This window comes from Tigriopus californicus, chromosome 9 (assembly GCF_007210705.1).
Source record: "Tigriopus californicus strain San Diego chromosome 9, Tcal_SD_v2.1, whole genome shotgun sequence".
NCBI classification, from domain to species: domain Eukaryota; kingdom Metazoa; phylum Arthropoda; class Copepoda; order Harpacticoida; family Harpacticidae; genus Tigriopus; species Tigriopus californicus.
The window spans coordinates 1,780,987-1,800,592 of NC_081448.1; the positions used below are offsets into that span (position 1 = coordinate 1,780,987).

The following is a 19,606-nucleotide window of genomic DNA, read 5'->3' on the forward strand; positions in this document are numbered from 1 at the left end:
TTTTGCGCCTCATTTTCGTGCGTCGCAATTTCGTCATTCAACGAATACAGTTCTGAAATGGTTTCGGTTGACGTGACGTTCGAGCGATTGAGGCATTTTCTTTCTCAGGGTTTTTCTTTCATTGAAAGAAGGATCTGATTGGCAAGGGCCAATTATTGGGTTATTGGTGCTGTCGGGCCACACTGGCTAGCAATTTATGAGAACGAGTCCTATGATATATCAGCCTTGACTTCTAGACTTCCTTGACTCCTCATTACCATACTTTATTGCTTTTTGGTGTCAAGTTCTCTCTTTAAAAAAAGTGTTAAGATGGAATAAATTTCAGCTCTTCCAATATCTAAATGAGGTGTGCATCTCCCCCCGTTTCGAAATTGATATTCCTGGGTCACGTGAACCAAAGCATCGTTCAGGCTACGAAATGGGGCGATGGTGGCCTTGACAGGATCTCTCATTGGAAATCGACGTCTTCAAATCGATTTAACCACTCAAAATCATGCTTGCCTCGAGCGATGCGTGGAAAAACAGAATCGCTCAAAAGTTTCCCCGTTAAACGGCACAATCTCAAGTGAAAAGAGATAAAAGAGCCAACCCGTTTATCGGGCAATTACCCACAACTTGTCATGAATCCAAGAGCCGAGGCGGTACTTTTAAACCTTAGTCCGGTAGCTGTCCAACCTCCCAATGAGGAGCCCTCTTTTCTATGAGTTTCGTCCGTTTTCTTTGGTTCTCGGGTATTGGTAGTCTTGGCATCAGAATAATGACCACTGAGAATCATTGACTCGTGCTTGCTTTTCCGGTCGTTTTCTTCATAAAATATTTTCAAATTGGAGATTCGATTTTTGTTGGCAGATATTGACGTTGATTGTCCACCACCCGAGGGTCGCTTTACCTCGATGACTTGTAATGGTCGTTTCTTGAGTTGGGGATGAGGACCCGATACGGGCTTCCGTCGTTCCAACGTGGGCCTCGGGCCTAGAAAATGCGTTATGTATCTCTTTTGCAAATTCAAAGCAATCGCCAAACATTACATTATCCGATGAAATGGGGCTCTTAAAAGTAATTTATGGGCGAAACTCTTGATTGAGTTATAAAGGAACCAATTCCCATTCCAGACCCGATCAAAAGTGCCTGAGGTTAATAATGCCAACAAACTACTACACTAAGGGATTGATTTACCCATTGATTGGCCGATTGGACGATATTGGTGAGGCTCAATCCAAATTTTAAGGTCTTTCGTTACTGGAGAGGATTCACTGTCACTGGACGATTTGGATTTGCCGCCTTTTTTGAATTCTCTCGCGGTTTCTGCTCTGGGTAAACAAGGGCTTGAGATTTTCCGAGGAGTTTTCCCGCGGACAGAGGAAGAAGAGTCTGCTGGATAGATCTCCTCGTAATGGGAGATCAGTTCCCGGATTCTGCTCTTCCTGATCTCTTTGAATGTGATTGAATTCCCGTGAAATGTATGGCTGGGCATGGTTTCTACCAGACGTCTCCTCAGAACACCAACGTGAGATGGAAAACGCCCTAAATTAGTTGATGCTTGTCATGTCTAAACTGTGCCAGGTTTGTACCAGGTTTGTACCACACAAGATTTAGGGGATAACCTAAGCCACCAATCTTGCATCGGCTCACTCCAAAGACACTCTCGCTTTCACCCAACACATGTTGGCACTTATGAGCAGGAATCGCATTCACAATTCCCACCCATTTCACAAATTAGATCCGGGCTAACCCTACGCCCCCGATCACTTTCCAACTTTTTGTGTTCTGTCTTAAATGACCTACTCTTTGGGACTCCAAGAACATGAACTCTCTTTGTCAGCTTCTGTCTTTTCTCGTACATCCAGATGTACTTGGTATCATGTAAAAACTCTGAAGGTAGCCACAGTATAGCGTCTGATCCATCAGACAATGTCAAGGTAACTTGGGAAATGCTTATCAATGGGATTGAAATGCTTATCTTGGAAACATGTTATCTTTCGCTGCCTATTGACATTCTTTTTTTTATGTTTTACTACAAGCGTGAATCATTTGACTTACGGCTTTATCTCCGGATTGATAACTATCTGGTTATTCCCAATTATCTCGAAAGCCAGGGCCGATAGAAAACGAAATCAGCCTCGGCATTCATTCATGCGAAGTGCACTTTTTGAATGGGCAACCATTTCATTGGAACAAAGAGCCCGGGCCAAAGCTTAAAAACACACACACACACACACACACGAATGAATCCCATTTAGCCTGTAAGTCATGCCACGTCGAAAAAGGATCATTTCGGCAAATAATTACCTCTCTAAATCATGTGAAGAGGGAAAAGTTTGCCATGACAAGACATTCGAGGCGTTGCCAGTTCTCTCACAAACCAAAACACGAACTTGGAGAGCTCTCACACGAGTCCCATTCCAGACATGATCTCCTCACAAGGTTGCAATTTTTTAGTTTGGCTTTTTGACTTGTAAGAAAAGCAATGGTTTGAGAAAGTCGATATCGCATAACCGGTTCCTCGAATGCTTGAACAATAATGGAATGTGCTTGAAATTATGAGTTGCCTCCTCGTGGCTTGACACTTCTACAGTTGACGGTTTTTCTCCATTGTCTTGTCAGGGAAAATTTCAAAACCATCTGTACAAAAAGATGAGCACTCCTGTTCAGAAGAATGACTGCGTTTGTGTACTCATGTGACATCATTGAAAGGTTACAAAAATCATCAGATTTTCCTTGGGGGCGTTTCGAATCATCCATTACGCTTCCCCCTCTTATTTATGTTAACAAACTCGATTGAAGTGGGCTTGAAGTTTCTGGGAACAACGGATACGCGTTTTCCTTCTCGTTGCAGTAATCAGGCATCCGTTGATGAAGTTATTGAAAAATGCGAGTTCTCCTTGAAGCTTCAAACATTGATGAAGATGCTTCAATCGATTTGATTGTCATCAAGTTGCCTTTGCGATCGTACAAACTTCAAAGCTTTTAAAGGTTTCCCAGATGGCCTCTCGTCTATCACGACATAAATGTTGTCTACACCGAAGTATCTCAAGGACTGTAGATTGCTAATAAATAGTCAAGAGTAGACTCATTTGGGAACAAACAACTCGAGCCTGGGACTAGGCGACAAATTGAGCCATGCACAAAGGTCTTTAAAGTGTTTAAAGGTTGTTGGTGTGTGTGCGAATGTGTGTGCAAATTTCAAGGGGCGGAAAGCGATTGCGCGAATACGCAATCGAGATCATCTTCGTCGTTGCCTTGGCTTTAAAGATAATCGGGAGTGAGCCGAGTGTCAAGGTGAGTGAGATGGTTCTTGGCTAAAGGAAACTTTAACCACCCCTGACATTCTCGAACTTCCTTCCTCACAGATACGGGGGTTCTCTTCTCCCTATCTCACCGACTCTGAAAAGGATCAGATCATCATCATCATCTTTTTTCTCTACAGGTTCATTTTTGGTTCCTTCCGTCATAATTGCCGACAATTTGTCAACCTAGGCTCCATGACATGGAATGAGATGGTGATTCTGTGTTCACACCTCCAGAAATGGATCCAGTTATTTGGCAAGATCAGGCGGAGAATAGAAAATCAATCTTCGGGCCATCAATGCCCAAGATCGTCTCCGAGAACCCTAATTGGACGGAAAGGCAGTGGAACTGGCAGACCTTCACTTACCGTAATTATTTCGACTTCCTTATTATATCAAATCCGGCTTCCATGTACCGGACTAAACGAGGATAGCGCCAACCCCCTCCCCCAAAAAAGAAAAAGTGGGCAGTAGGTCGGCCATATCTGGAAAAGTCCCAACTTTCTCCCGAAGAAAGTCGACTTTGGAAACATAAGCATTACCGATCACCGTTTCGACATCACTTTCCATTCAAAAGACTGCTTTTCTCTCATTTAGATCACTGCGCTTGATGATCTGTGAAGGCAAGAAGGTGTCTATTAATCTTGGACTCATTCAACGTGGGTCGAACACGCACTAGTGAGAAATTAGCATAGCCTCATGACTTGGGGTCGTTCTCGGAGCTCTGTTGACTTCAAATGAGAGCAAAGAAAGTTCTCAGCGAGCCAGTCCACGAAATAAGGAACAAACTCCCGTCCGATTCAATTAAATCCACGACTTTCAACTACACTTGAGCCCCTTTTCGGTCGTTCAGGAAATGTTCCCACCATAAATATACGAGAATTGAGGTTAATCATTATTGAGAGAACCATGATCTAACGTTTCCTCGATCTTCCTGCCTTCAAATGAACTTGGTGGCCCTCGCGAAAATGATCTTGCATACACGTACGAGTACACCGCCAATGATTATTACCCAACTAGTGAACAAGAACTAGTTGCTATTGGTGATTGCTATCATTTCCTGAATGTAGAATGTACTCCTACTTTTCAGTTCGTTTGCGGAATGGAGGTGAGAACAAGTTTCCATTTGTCATAATTAGCTGTCACCGCCTTCCTCTTCGTTGGGGAGTCATATTGCGGGTTTCACGACTGAAGTGCTTGATGCATGTTTCGTATACCCATTTGAGAGTGTTGGCATTAATAAGCGGTCGTTGTTCCTGATAAAACAATCATTTCATCATCAAGCTCTGTGTTGTCGTCGTCCGAGGCATCACCAAGAGACGTTCGAAGGCAAATCGTGTCTAATGATTCATGATTGAAATCGTGGAAGGTGTGTCATAATGAAAAACCCAACCACAGATAGTGCACAATCAGGGATGACGTTCTAAAAACTTAGTTTCCAAACCTCTAAACGGCCATAGAGTAATGTATTCAGGTCTGGGCCAAACTCTATGGAATTGTATATCTTTCTTGACTTCATGGCCAAATCTTACGGGGAAATGAGAATGCAGTAGAAAAGTAGGGGGACGAAGAAGACTGGTAAAAAATAATATGGCGGTTCTTTGATGAATAATTGTGCTTTTGGAAGCTCTTTCAATTGAAAGGGGAAGTGAGGCTTCCTCGTGAATAAGGAATCTTCTATTGAAGGCAAAGCCAAAACCGCAAATCATGACATAATCATCAATAAGTCAATGTAATAGAGCCAATAGTTGTGGCAGGCTTGGAATGTGCTTCCTTTGCTAAACATCCTCAATCGAAAGCGCCTCGTTTTTTTTAATTCACGACTACGCCCAAAGTACGACTAGTTCGAAAGTCAAAATTTGAGTATGCAATGCGAAACAAGAACTGTCATTCATAATTTCACCGGTGGCATTCAGGGCAATAACCTCGACTAGATATACGAGCTGCAATGAGAGGCCATGGCAATAACCCCCTCCTACGGTCACATAAAAAAGCCGGAGGATAAATATTCACACTCAACTGCTCGCTTTTAAAGACCCAATGTATTTGAAATAGTTGCTACTTGCACTCTGACCACCCTGTACGTTGGTTAACCCGTTTAAGATTGCTCTCTAGTTAATTGGAAGATAGCTCCTTAAGGCAAGGCAATCTCCAGAAACCGCTGCAACTAGCAACACTGAGATTTCATATCAGATCAATGAGCTCTGGGCGGAGCGGGAAATTCAAACTCCAAGGCGCCGTAATTTGGGTGCACAATGGCACGGAGAGATTCAAACAGGAGCCACGGAAAATTGCAAATTTCTCCTCGGTAATAATGCAATGTGCTCTCTTCTTCTCTGGGCATACATTTTTATGATGAGAATAAAAATCCTCGTCTCTGTGGAGGATTTCTGGTTGCAGCGGGCATCATCTCAAGTAGATTTTTCTTCTTGAATTTTGATTGTTTCTGGGCCTTCTCATAAGAAATCAGAATCAGGCCAAGAGTGTTTCCCATCAACGAGAACCAACCAATTTTCTTCTTTCGTTGTCATCGTCGTCGCCGTCGTTTTTGGTCATCAGATAATGACAAATCAAGAAGTCCAGAAGACAAAGGAGGACCTCTCAAAACAATGATCTGCACTCTTCGAGTTTGTCATTCAGTCCAGTAGATGAATAAAGAAAAAATGTTTGGGCAGGAGTGCTTACTCTTCAAGGTTTGTTTTTGCGCTAGTCGCCCACAGAAACAAGAGCTGTGCATCCAGCAACGAAATGAGTAACACGATTTATGTATGGATAAGAAACCATAGGCAACCGTGGTCGACCTTGAGCTGGGTCGATCGAGTGGCATGTCCATTTTTTGAAGCCACTTTCCGAGATGAACTTCCAAAGTTTTTCTCCTTTCAGAAATCTTCCATGACGCTTTAGTCGATCATTCAATTGATTGCGACACTTGCCCTCAATGATAATGGATTTTTTCCTTGTAAAGGACCTCACATTGCACCCTCTTTAAAGATGCTTTGTGAAAGTTGATATCTCATTACAGGCTGAAAAGAGCCAAAACTTCGCATTTTATCCAGGCAATAAGACGTAGAACCACTAAGGACGTTCTGCATGTGTCTTGTGAGACAGCGGGTGACAGAGCACAGAGACTCTAGTAGACGGAAATGTGAGCAAACAATCATAGAAAATTGCAAATTATCTCCGACGTACCTGATTCCCTGTTTTGTTTTGTTTTTCCTACGACCAGTCCATTTGGCAACGACAATCAAGTTTTATTACTTCGTTTATTTGAATTGAAACCATTAGGAGCGGAAACTGCCGCAGGAACAACAACAAAAGATTAAATCCACTACTCCCCCAAGTTCCGTGTTCACATCTCCATTACTCAAAATTATCTTCCTTATCTTGGCCCTGAAAACCCACCTACTAAGCGGGCTACACCATAATCCCTTATCAGGACTTGGCACGATCAGCCAATCTTCGTACCTTAATTTTACATTATCCCGCATTGTGTTCGACAACTCTTTTGATCAGATGTATTCGTAAAATAGACTACCAAAATAAGGAAGAGGCGCAGTTTTGAATTTCGGAAAATGTGCAGAAAGTCCTATTGTCAATTTGAGTTCGCCCGTTGTTGAAAACTTCATAAATCCTTAAATATATAACAGTAATGATTATTAATCTTTCATGATTTTTTTCGGATCGGAGTTGTTGAACATATTTGTGAAGTTTTTTAGCCCAAAATGGAAGCACATTGTGAATTTGAAACAGACACGCTCTTTGGTAGAGATGTAAAACCTAAAAGAGAGAAGGCTCTGAAAAGTGTTTGACTTAAAACCACTAGCCTGCAGAATTATTTAAAGCCGAAAAATTAGAATCTTTAGTTGTGATTAGATTCAGATATTCAAGGATTAACGCATTTTTCCACAATAGGCGCACTCAAAAAATTGTATAGAGCCGTTCCATCTAGTTTCCTGAGTTCGAGATCCTGGTTTTCGAATACTTCATCAATTGAGGTACGAAAAAGGCAACAGGGATTCTGCAAGGGACAACCCTGTCTCCCTTGAAGTTATGTAGAGCACTTGATCNTCTGAAAAGTGTTTGACTTAAAACCACTAGCCTGCAGAGTTATTTAAAGCCGAAAAATTAGAATCTTTAGTTGTGATTAGTTTCAGATATTCAAGGATTAACGCATTTTTCCACAATGGGCGCACTCAAAAAATTGTAAAGAGCTGTTCCATCTAGTTTCCTGAGTTCGAGATCCTGGTTTCGAATACTTCATCAATTGAGGAACGAAAAAGGCAACAGGGATTCTGCAAGGGACAACCCTGTCTCCCTTGAAGTTATGTAGAGCACTTGATCTTCCTCACCTTGGATATTGTCAGAATGGCATTTATATTACAGTACTGCAAGGTTTAAAGATCATATGTTCAGACCTTCGTTCGTGCCGCCAATTCTGTAGTCAAAATTTGCAAGTAAAATAAAGAATACTCTTTGACTTGTTGGACCGTCGTTCCAAACTTATCGAAGGGAGAATGACAGAGTGGACAAAAAAAGACGGAAGCTTGATATGGCAAAAGGGATGTCAAAAGTGGATGGATAAAGTGATAACGCTCGGGCATTTCAATTCGCTTCTAGCTGAATGAGCTCAAAAGTGCTTCATTGTGCATCCGCACACAACGCCAAGTTGGAAGTGTTTCCTCGATGATCTCAAAGTGGCAACATCACAAGAATCCTATTCAAAAAGCCTGGAGCGAGGGCCGAGCTTCGCCTTCCGTCTCACTGGAGTTCCGTTTTTTCTCCGATACCTTTTTGGGGGGAGGGATGATACGGAATCGATGCACTATCCTGACATTTATGGTCAGGCCTTCAATTTGCCAAGGCAACACGAGCGAGGGGTGATTTTGTTTACATGGGTTCGTTCTGAATGTATGGAATTGTTGCCACCGCATTCATCCGTTATCCAAATCGACCAAAGGCGATGGGGTCATTACACAATTCGTCTACGGACACGTACCAAATATTGATTACGATTTTGGAATGTATAGCTTGGTCATGGTATCACTCCCGCCTCCTGTGGATAACAACTATTGAAGACAACGTGTCTGATATCGACATTTCTATCCTAGCTTCTTAAAGGATTGTGCTGTTTGTTTTTTATAATACCGGTCTCTAAAGGAAGGATTGGCATGGCTGGGCGTATTTGATTGCGATTCCATCACGAACTCGACGTTTCATCCGTTTTGATATCTTCTCCAGAAATGATGAGATCGCGAGCATGAAAGAGGCCCAGTCATGTCTGGTGATTATTTTCACACCCTCTTTTCGACAGATCCAGTTAAAAGAAAAAGAAACACCTTTTGAAGTGAAACTTAGAAGTACACATTGCACAATGGCCAAAATCGCCACTTACATCCAAATCTGCCTGTCCATGTGAATAAACATGGTATGAATACAAACGAATACACAATGGAACAATTATTGAAAAGTGGAACGGACCGTGTGATTCTTGGAGCTGCTCAATGACAAATGACAACAACGGATGGTCGTGATATCATTCTTCAATTCAGTCGTCAAAGTACAGCACTCTTGTGTATGTATGGCTTGATGCGAAGAAGAGATGCTTATGTCTTGCAGTCCAAGATAATTGCTGATATCCCTGCGGGGGTCGATATAGCGATAAGGATCAAAACGAATCCATCATTGACCAAACAAAAGCAAAAGGCAAAGGGTGGCTAGCACATGGAGCGGCGCTTTGTGAATAGTACATGACTTGGGGCCCTGAAAATTCCTCCATGACAAGCACCCTAACTCACCCCTGTGCCAATTAGATGGGAGAAAAAGTCCTCCCTCTAAATCTAAACACTGACTAGAAATGTTCCATGCGTCAATGATCACCTGGAGGATTACTCATTATGCCGAATGAAGGGGATAACTGATGAGGTTTTCGGGACGGGTCTTGATGAAGATTATGGTTCAATGTTGTGCCCTTGAAGAACAACAATACTCGTGGGTGAGAATGACTCTTGAGATTTTTTTCCTGGCAGTGATGACTTATTGCAAACCGACTCTTTGAATAAGAAATTCCTGGGTCAAGGTTGCAGGGTAGGAAACGGTCGAGAGGATCTCTTGAAAGAGGGGTTTCCGTTCTTCTTTTCAAATCATAGTGACAATATCAGTTCAATAGAAATAAAATCATCTGCTCGTACGATCCTTGCATGTCTGTAGTGGAAAAAAGTAGGTGAGGGCATCTTTTTTTTCGCTTGTGCTTAGAGCGAGTATGTTGCAATTCTCCAATAGTGCTCTTTAAACACACCCAATATGAGAAACGAGAACAAGAGAGGTCAAGCCCAAAACCCGCGTAGATGATCCACCCAACAATTAGCGCTTTCGCGACTCCCACTTCTTCTTCTGATTCATCGTCATTCAATTTTAAAGTGCCTGGGCATTTATTTTATTGGTGGACTGACCACAATGGTTGGTTAATGATTCTTCAAGGTCTTTTAATATCGAGATCAAGGGCAACGTTTTCACTGGGTTATAAATTTCTCAATTGCACAAGACGTCAAATCGAATCAAGGCGAAGGGTTTGAACAAGTCAGCACTCGTGAGTTCCAAATTGAATGAGGCAACCATGACAATAAATACCTAATCTTGATTAAGATCTCTGAATAAGCAATGGGTCTGGAAATGTTCTTTTTTTGAAGATCAATTTGTCAATTTACATATCCCATCACTGAAGAGCTTAGTTTAAAGATGTGCCATGGATGCATCGGTAGATTAAATTCAATCATTTGAGTCGTTTTCACAACGGATCATCCATTATGCAAAATATGATTCAGAAAAGAAGCCCGAACACGATAGCAACAATGTAACAACGAGATTTGTCACCAAGGATTTGTTTTGTTCACGAATTTACGAACACATGAAACCCACTTCAAGCCATGCATGGTTATCTTTGAATTTTGATGGCTGTCAACAAAGAAAAAGACGGCATATTTGCCTTTTTCCCGCTATTTCTTGCAAATGTAGTTTTCGGTACCTGAATTCATCATGCACACTTTTATTTGTAGATATGTCCTTTTTTCTTATAGAAATATCAGATCAAACTGTTGTTGCCAACAAGCCTTTTCGTGCTTTTAACTTGCTTTTGTCCTTCGGTTCATTTCAAGGAGCCAAAAAAATTCTCCTTCTTGCGAGCTTCAGTCAGTTGGTGTAATAACAATAACCGTCCTGAACCCCCATTTTCTGCCCTTGTCTGATTCGCCAAGGAGGTCACATTCAAGGTCGAAACAAATGCCCTATCAATCCATCAGATCGAATGTGCCCTCTCTTGTGTTTCTCGGACGAGCCACGTACTGAAAACCGACTCGAATTAGATCCGGGTATTTTCCCCTTCATCTACATATCTTTCCATCAATCCGGACTGTTTGACGGGCTTGCCCGCCCATGTGAGATCTCAAATCCATATTGATGGGGTTGGGCTATTGTGATTTTGCATTTCCAAATACAGCAGAGACTGACTCGGGATGGTGGAGAGAGTAAACCTTGAATCTCCACCCTCAGTGGGTGCCAGCTAAGCTCCTTGTGGAGCCCCTAGGGGCAAAATTCTTTTCCCTGGCGTGAGTCGCAGAACTCTGTGGCTAAAGGGGTGAGATTTCGTGTGTTGATAGGGGTGATTTTTCAACCTGACATACTGCCAGTTCGTCCCTTCTATGGCGGAACTTCCAAGAATAGAAACTCGATTGGACTAGTACATACCAAGCCATTCTAATCATTAGCCACAAGCTAATGGAGTCAGACCTCCAAGACCCCAAATATCTGTGAAAGGTCATGTGTTAAGCGGAATTAGTCTTGTCGTACTCATACGTCATGAAACCTGAATAGCGAGTCAGCAAACCTTCTAATTAGATCCTGACTTTCGCCTCATAAGCATCCACATCGAATCTGAATTCATGCTAGTTATGAACCATCACCAAAGGATTGGTAATATCGAACAGGTGAAGGTCCTATCAAGACGTAATTTACAAATTTGAAGGAAGGGAGGAAGAGATTCAAAACGAAAGCGAGTTAGGTGCTTTGGTTGAACCTCGGAGGTAATATCCTATTGAACATTCATCCATCCTCATTGTGCGGTTGATCAGGACACGATACAGCACATGATAAGGGGGATTTTCAATGCAAATTGATTGCAATTTGGGCTATTGTGGTAAGGTTCCTCGGTATCTACGGTACCTACCCACTAACTCTACAAGGTCACCCCAAATTTCAGCGCTCGAACTTTCGTCAATAATTAACCAGGCAGAATCGATTTGGTCGGTCTAAAACGGATCGAATCCGGGCCATGTTGGATAAAAACAAGGCATTCAACTCGCTCTTTCTTTAAGTTCCAATGAATCAAAGTGGAATTCATGAAATTGGGTCAGAAAAAAACACCTTGGCAGTCAATCTGCCATTCGTCACAGTTCAACATGATCCCCTCACTCTAAACTGTAGTAGAACAACAACGCCACCAAAGCTTCCAGAGATGACAAAAACTGGATCTTGTCCAATGAAGCATATCTTGAACGATCTTTTGCCTGTTTATAAAGTCAACAGAGAGGAGGAATCTTCTAAAACAAGGTCATGAATACGCACCTACACCTTTGTCCAAGCCTCAGCACAAGAGGGATTGGAAAGATTTTCCACTTGGAAAGAAAACGCTCAAGGGAGCAAAAAGTGCACACAACATTCGTGATCCTGACGCTTTTTGCCGATCTAGCAGAAAAAGAGATGCTTCTCCACGCAACAAAAGACGAACTCTTCGTTGTCGATCTCTTTCTTGAGGGCACGAACACGCCAATTATAGGTAGTAGGCCATTGCTCGGCGGAATCGACTCATAGAAGGAATCAACCGGTAACTTGGGTAGGCAGTCACAACAGCGACGACTACAATAGGCCTGATGTGTTTAAAGAAACTGCAGCATCCAGATCATTTTGGCAGCCCAGAGATAGTCAGAGAGAGAGAGAGAGAGCGAAGATCTCGTGTAGCTGTTATTAGAGGTGGATTTTGGCTGAAGACGACTCTAATATGGAAGAGGCCTTGAATTTAAAACGAAATTTCATTCATGCCATCCATGTTTGCACGCTTTGTTCAACAAAGGTCTCAAAGGCAACATAGAGTAAGAGTGAGATGGGCGATCCAGGTGGATTGTCATCCATGGATTGCTTTTCTTGGCAAGGAGAAGTGTTAGAATTACGAATGGGGGAAATCAAAGCAGTTGATCTTTAGAAGGGAAATTGAGGCCGAACACGAAGCCTTTCTCTCTCAGAACTCACTCATTCACTCTTTCGCTGTCGCTCTCTCTCCCCTCGTCGTCTCTCCATCCATAAAACGCAACTGGTAAACATTACTGCGAATTCCTACAAAACGAGAGACATTTACAATTTACGCTTGGGACAGCAACGCCTTCTAACAATCTATCTCCATGTCGTCCAAAGTCGACTTCCAAATGACTTTGGAAGCTAAGAACGATTTTCCGGCATGCTTGTAGCAATGTTTTCTCAAGAACTTTCACACCCTGTGAGAATTACCTCATCAATGTCGTCCGATCCTCTTCTCTTATCCGGGAGGCTGCCCGAGTACGTACATACTACAACATATAGTACACAAAAAGAAGTTAGCACATCTTTTTCAAGGAAAATGATCGGGAATTCGCAAGTTCATCCTGAAGAACGTCGCTTTTGACAAACGCTTCCGTAAAGAGATTGATCATTCCCTTCCCTGTCAAAAATCTCATGACACGAACCCCGCCAATAGAGTCAACAAGATCCGAAGACAAGGCTTAGGTCGGATGATCAGCGACCCTCAAGCTACTCCAGACACAATGAACCCCAGTCACATTCTTGAAAGCAAACATTTTCACACCAAACCCCTAATTTTCTCTCTCCCTTCTTCAGGAACTAATGACGTCATGGACCTGACATCATTTCACTGGCAGAGAGACTTTTCAACCAATTGATACTGGCTTAAAAATACCCCCCCCCCTTTAATATCCCAAATTAAGGGCCAGATATGTATTCCGTGTGGAAAAACCGGCCGACAGGTCGTTGACTTTGCTTTTGAGTATTATTTTAGGGTCATTGGCTTTCATGAGAATCAAGGAGATGGGATCCTCTGGAATGTGATTGAGAAAATGACTCCAAATACGCCTAAAGCCGATGATAATCTTATCCAATCAGATTTGTGTCATACCTGGAAAACAGAGGGCAAATTTTCAGGGTTTTGCTCGACATGTCAGAACACAAAGCAACACAAAGCTACTTTACTAGACACACAACATTCGTTGTGTGCTACAAATATCGCAAGTTGTAGTAATTGCAGAGATAACGAACGTAGTCATCTTCACTGCTCTACGTAAGCGTGTATCGGGGGTACAAGCAACACCCACATTTCAAAGAGGTTGAGCACTTCTTTCCGAATACTCATGCAAGCTCATTGCTATCTCCTGACTGACTTGCCAGACAGAAGAAGGAGAAGAAAATTGCCACAGACGTCAAAAAGCTGCGGGTGAAGATGTTCGTCCAGGACGTCCTTAGCGAGCTATCTAGGTTTGATTTCCCCGTCAATCTATGCCGTGAGTCTAATGGTGCATGACTTGAATGACGGGTTCTAGAAACGATGCTTGTCGAGTGAGGCGAAGATACAAAGAGGTTCGGTTATTGTTGCTGTTGGTGTAATATCAGTCCTCGTATAACTTGCAGTTGTGCGAAGAAAATAACATTGGAGCAAGAAATCTCAGATCGCCCTCTTCACTGCATCTTTCAGCTTTGCTCTCGAGTCTGATCTGAGTAAAGGCATTTTTATGGATGTCACACCCCGGTGTCATGTGAGGGCTTACGGTTCATCTTAGGCAAGATTTGTAAGATCTGATGAGTTTCCTGATCTTCAGACCGTTAGTGGAGTGAGGTAGATTTCTGATTTTTCTCACCATTTTAGAATGTAAAACGGATCACCCAGTTCATCTCCACTAGCTCGACTGCTATGGTCCAAGGTTAATGGGAATCTTGCCATTTCGCTGGAGTGGAAATGAGTTGTGCAATTTGAGCAAGATCAGATCACTAATATTACATGCAATATTCGACTGAACCAAGGAAATTGCACGTCGACCAAGCTCTACTCGCAGAAATTAATTGAGATCATTGCGTCTGGAGTCTTGGTTTGGTGTTGATGACCTTGCATTTGTTAGACATGTAATGCCATGGGCCTCAGGACAAACCTTCAAATGGATGAAATGCCATAGCCAAAGTCGTCACTCTATCCAAAACGGTCAAATCACGCACGACTCTAGAGGCTCGGCAACAGACTACACAGTGCTGCCATTTATTTACATACGTAAATCGGAAGTATGTAATACGGTCTAACTAGTTTATTAATTTCACAGCTTAGAGTATGCCAAAGATTGGTGACCATATTTTCTTTGAGAGCAAGAACTACATTTTTCATGGCAGTGTGCCACCCTTTTACTCTCCACTTGTTTAGCACCTCTCTGATGTAATATTGGCAACACTGGATTAACTGCAGAAGAAGCAAATCATGGCGGATCAATTTAGGTTTATGAGAAGGCAAACCATGAACCGGCGAGTGGTTGGCTACTTTAACGACTTAACTATGTGATTTCGGCATGGGCCTCAGATCAACCAACCTCGATTATTGAGTGGGCGGTGTTATTTGCGATTGATTTGTGCAAACACTCTATTAGAAAGTTACTTTTCTCGGACGTAATCAAGATCCTGATGATCCACCCACGTGGCCATTAATTCCTGGACAGAAATCTAAAATGGCCAAGATCAGGTTGGAGGCAGGGATATTCCACCAAGTTCAGGTATAATCAGCTCCAATGAAATGAACCAGAACAAATACATTTCTAACATCATCAGGTGGTCATTTGTCATGAAGGTGGTTTGTCAATTCAGAACGTCTGAAATTGTTATTGAAATGTTCGGAAGAACTGTCGAATTGCATTTGTGCGTCGATATTTCAGCTTTCAGAGTAATTGCAAATTAGAACTACGTGATCATTGGGAATTTGAACTTCCAAGAAATGATAGGATATCGAGTCAAAGATTAAAAATCCCACCAGATCCTTGTGATGATGAGTAAGCTCAAATGGGAGAAGAAAACACTCGAAACAACTTCAGACCCTGGAATAATTCATGCGGTGAAAGTCCAATAACTACACAAATGACAGTTCGTTTTTGGCCATTAAAAAGTGAATCCGGTTTCGAGAATGAAGACGACTCGAAATTTGAGTCATCCTTTGTGATTGGAATCCGATTCCGGGAGATCTAATGTGCGCCTTTGGTGCATTCAAAATCCGTACATCCGACTCTTTTCAGGTCAATTCTTAGAGAGAGAGATTTAAAATCATCCCAACCCACCCGATTGCAGGTGTCAACTGGTTCTAAAAGGCTCATCGCTCATTCCTTTGTTTGGCGAATGAGCCACTAAAATATTACCAGAAGCTGGCGAATGGTGATCATCGGCCCTGCTCTCTTCATCACTTTCACCATTTCGAACTGCTGTTGGCACATACTTTTATTAAATAGTGTGGTCCAATTCCGAGGGTTCCTGAGTTCCGGAATTTACTGCGGAACAGTTAATTTGATAATAAGCGTTTGGACTAGTGATTTATTGGGCCCATTTTAAGGCTTTTCACACCAACGATCGAAGGGAATCGCTCACAGTCCAAGGTGGTTTAAGAGATCATCATTTGTGAGAAGCAAAAAGTCGTTTACCTGGCCACGAAGGCACTTCACTTCATCACGGCGTGATTTCCAGATCTCATCTTGCCCGCAGATTCACAAGCGTCTCTTTTCAAGATTTGTAATAAAAAATGCAAGATTCATTGCTCAGGTCTAATGGCTTTTCCCAGAGAGTCTGAGAACGAAGAACGAAGGGGGTGAAGAACTGATCGTTTTCTTGAATGGGATGATGATCATGCCCACCATTATCTTGACTGACGCTAAAGTGAAAAGGATCTTCCGATGTCTTGGAGTGAGCGAGACTTCATCTCCAGATCTCTCGGAAGGATTTGCCCAAATTCCAAAGGCCAAGATGGATGGATGGCTTTAATGGCCGTTATTTAGCTGTATTTAGAACTCATAATTGCCTTCATCGCAGCAAAAAAAATAGGTAAGGGAGGGGAGAAAAGAGAAAATCAAAAGGGGGAAGGGAAGATTCAATTTTTTCATCGAGTACTCACTCGTATGCACAAGGAGGAGGGCCAATTCACTTGGTTCAACTCCAGCGAAGAGAAGGGGACGGCTATCACAGAATGAGGAAATCGTGAAATCGTGATCGCCACCCTCAGTTCAGGGATTGGAATCTCATTCACTGGATTCACAAAGGCACAAAGGGTGGCTAGCCGCTTAGAGGGCGCCAATGAAGGCTTTAACCCGCTAGTTATGAGGATGAAAACTGATCTCTTTTGAATGCACTCCAAGATAAGCTAAGGGAAAAGTCCACTTTTTGCCCTCCTTCCTTAGCAAGCTCTTTTATGAGATGCCCGGAAAATATGGGTCAGAATTGATACTGTTGTAAAAAAAGATATGTTTTGAGCTCTGGCTCTCAAACGGTAGAACTCTACTTATTGGGGTAACACTTTCCATATTCTTTATTGAAAAACGTTAACCCACTTGATTTGAAGCTTACCCTCATCTGCAAACGTCCAGATGTGAATCTCTCTCATTCGCTTTTGCTCTCCCAAATTAACGCCTATTGAATGACATGAGCTCCAATCTCCGATCTCTGATCCATCTTTCCATCAAGGTGCCGTTACGCACGTCAAGTCCCATTGAAAAAAAGCTCCTACTGTAGATCCCGAGAGATTGCCGACTCTAGTTTTAAAGTGAAACAACCAATTAGAGATAATGAGCCTGTCCCCATATGTGGCATGGCCATGACGTGGAGTATCACTCTTCTTCGCCCATTAGGGACATCCCCTTGCTTGCTCCTATGATCTTGCCAACCCATGGCATAAGCTGCAAACCACCATAAACCGACGACTATTGTACGAACAATTGAGGGATTGTCTTGAGAATTTGAAATTGCCCTCCAGGGGGAAGTCGACAACAAAATCCGACTTTCTCCCTCTATCTATATATCTCTATATCTCTCTCGGCTGTCTGTGTCTTTTGCTCGTTCTCCAACCACGAAACGTCCATCTCATTGGTTTCTTTTACCACGAGGTAGGAAGGACTGGTTTCACCCATACAACCACAGGATTTGACAAGTAGGCATGACAAGGAAGTGCGTAGCAGTGAACTTTGCACCTCATTCTCATGTGTGAACGCTAAGTGCTCATACCATCGATACATTCACGTGTACGTACACTTTCGGTACACTAAACTGCTATTACTACTTCAGGGCAAAATATCCCTTCAGCCAATCTGGCAACCCTGAGCAAACAGTTATAGTGCACCAAACGATTCTAGGCCCATCAGCCCTGCTTCTCGAAGTAATTAACTCCTCCTTGGCCGGCTTCGAGATGATGATGGTCTTCAATTGGAGAATTTTCTGATTGGGAATCAGGAGAGAACCGCGAGAAACCCAATCCTGGTGGACGTGGTCGAAACACAAGAAAACACTTAATTGAGGAATCTTGGAAGAGATAGAGAGAAAGACAGCAAAAAGTGATTTCACCTTTCAAACATTCCCGAATTCTCCAACTTCAACCACGATTTCTAATTTTTTCGCCTTTGGAAAAGTGTTTTGGGCCCGTGTTTGACTAGCCGATATTCATTCCTCAACGATGGTCGTCATGTGGCCGAAACCACTCCGGAATAGCTGGTAATGGTTAGGCCGTTGCCTTTTCCAGGACATCCAACAACTCAAGGGACTCTCACATTCCAACCTATGTATCAGACTCCCGGGCGTCTCCTCTCATGTCGTGCTCTTCAGACGTTTCTAAACGTGGAATTAGCTAACAGCCCTGTTTTGTCAGCTGAGTGTTTGATTAGGCTCTCATCATTTGACGTGGAATTAGCTAACAGCCCTGTTTTGTCAGCTGAGTGTTTGATTAGGCTCTCATCATTTGACCAACTTTCGATTTCACCTACAATGTACCCCGGTAAGTAGATAGAAGGTGCCTCCCATCTCAAGCGTGTGTGCAGGAGTAAACTGTCCGAATAAGAAGACGAGCCTGATGATAACAGTGCCCGAAAAAAGATACCGTTGAGATTTTGAGGCTAACCCAACGAAGCCACTCCAACCACTTGGGGGGATGCGTCGAAATGAAAGTGAATCCTATCCTTATTCGTGGGTTCATCTTGAATGGAGGATCCGGAGGCACCTCATTCTGGCCGAATCAGTCATCTGTTGTACGCATGACATGACGGAAGGAGAACACGTTGAGCATGATTTTCTACCCTCGGAATGACTCATTATAGCCGTGTTGGCTTTAGGCCTCCTACCTCCGTGTTAAGAAGTATTTTTGTATGTACTTGGTCAGTGGGTGGTCCAATGGGATCATTTCAAGTGTTCTGTGGTGCTAAAACCGTTTGACCGGGGATATCTAAAATGAAGCAAGCAATGGGGAGCCTTTTGATTGCCAGTGAAGATTGATTTGGATGTTTGGCAAGAGGGATTGGATCAATAACACATCTTAGGGCGGTGAGGAAAAGGCTCCTGCTCGCATTAATTAACGATTTTCGCATGGGAAGGAAAATCTGGTTGAAGTTGTACGGAAAAAGTTGATAGAATTCAGACAGAATAGTCTCGAAATATTTCGGAATGTGGGTAAGAAGTTACCATTTCACGTGAAGAACATGCTCGCCCTCGGGTCTTGGTCGGCCTATAAGACAGCTTGTCTGATACAGATCTAGACCATATTAGTAAATTACAGCCCAGCCATCTCTTAACTAGGATACATACAGGGATAGGTATCGACAAACGTAGAGAACGATTCGTGACTCTTTGTCACCTTGAAAATGAATATACTATTTACATTTTACCCTAGAGTTAGTGATAGCAGCCTTGTTTAAAAGAGGATGGAGGCGGCACATCCGAATTGGATAGCGTTTTAACAATGCATAGCTTACTAATGAATATTTACAAGGCACTCGATTGTCACAAACATCACCATCATATCCTTGACTAAAACGGAATCTTGCATAATCATTAATAACTTAAAGAGTGTTTTGTTCGACTACAAATCAAAACATGAATTCCAAGCAAGGCCATTACATCCACCTTTCATTCCTGAAAACGTTACCATTGTGTTACTCGTTTTCATGCCAGCTGAGAAATGTTTTCAGGTTGTCCTCTTGATGAAAAAAGTGCCATAAACTCTTCGATCAAAG

General features: G+C 42.6%; 1 protein-coding gene and 1 long non-coding RNA gene across 4 annotated transcripts in view; one reads left to right on the top strand and one right to left on the bottom strand.

Annotated features, from left to right (window-relative positions):
• The window catches only part of LOC131887187 (uncharacterized), a 57,193-nt gene that overhangs the window by 9,182 nt on the left and 28,405 nt on the right, over positions 1-19,606 (bottom strand). The gene's annotated exons all lie outside the window — the stretch shown is intronic.
• LOC131887195 (uncharacterized) lies at positions 970-5,093 on the top strand. Of its 2 annotated transcripts, none has more exons than XR_009374006.1 (3): positions 970-1,574; positions 3,428-3,656; positions 3,885-5,093. It is a non-coding gene; the product is annotated as an uncharacterized LOC131887195 (long non-coding RNA). The 2 variants fall into 2 exon arrangements; XR_009374007.1 differs by having other exon boundaries at positions 970-1,563.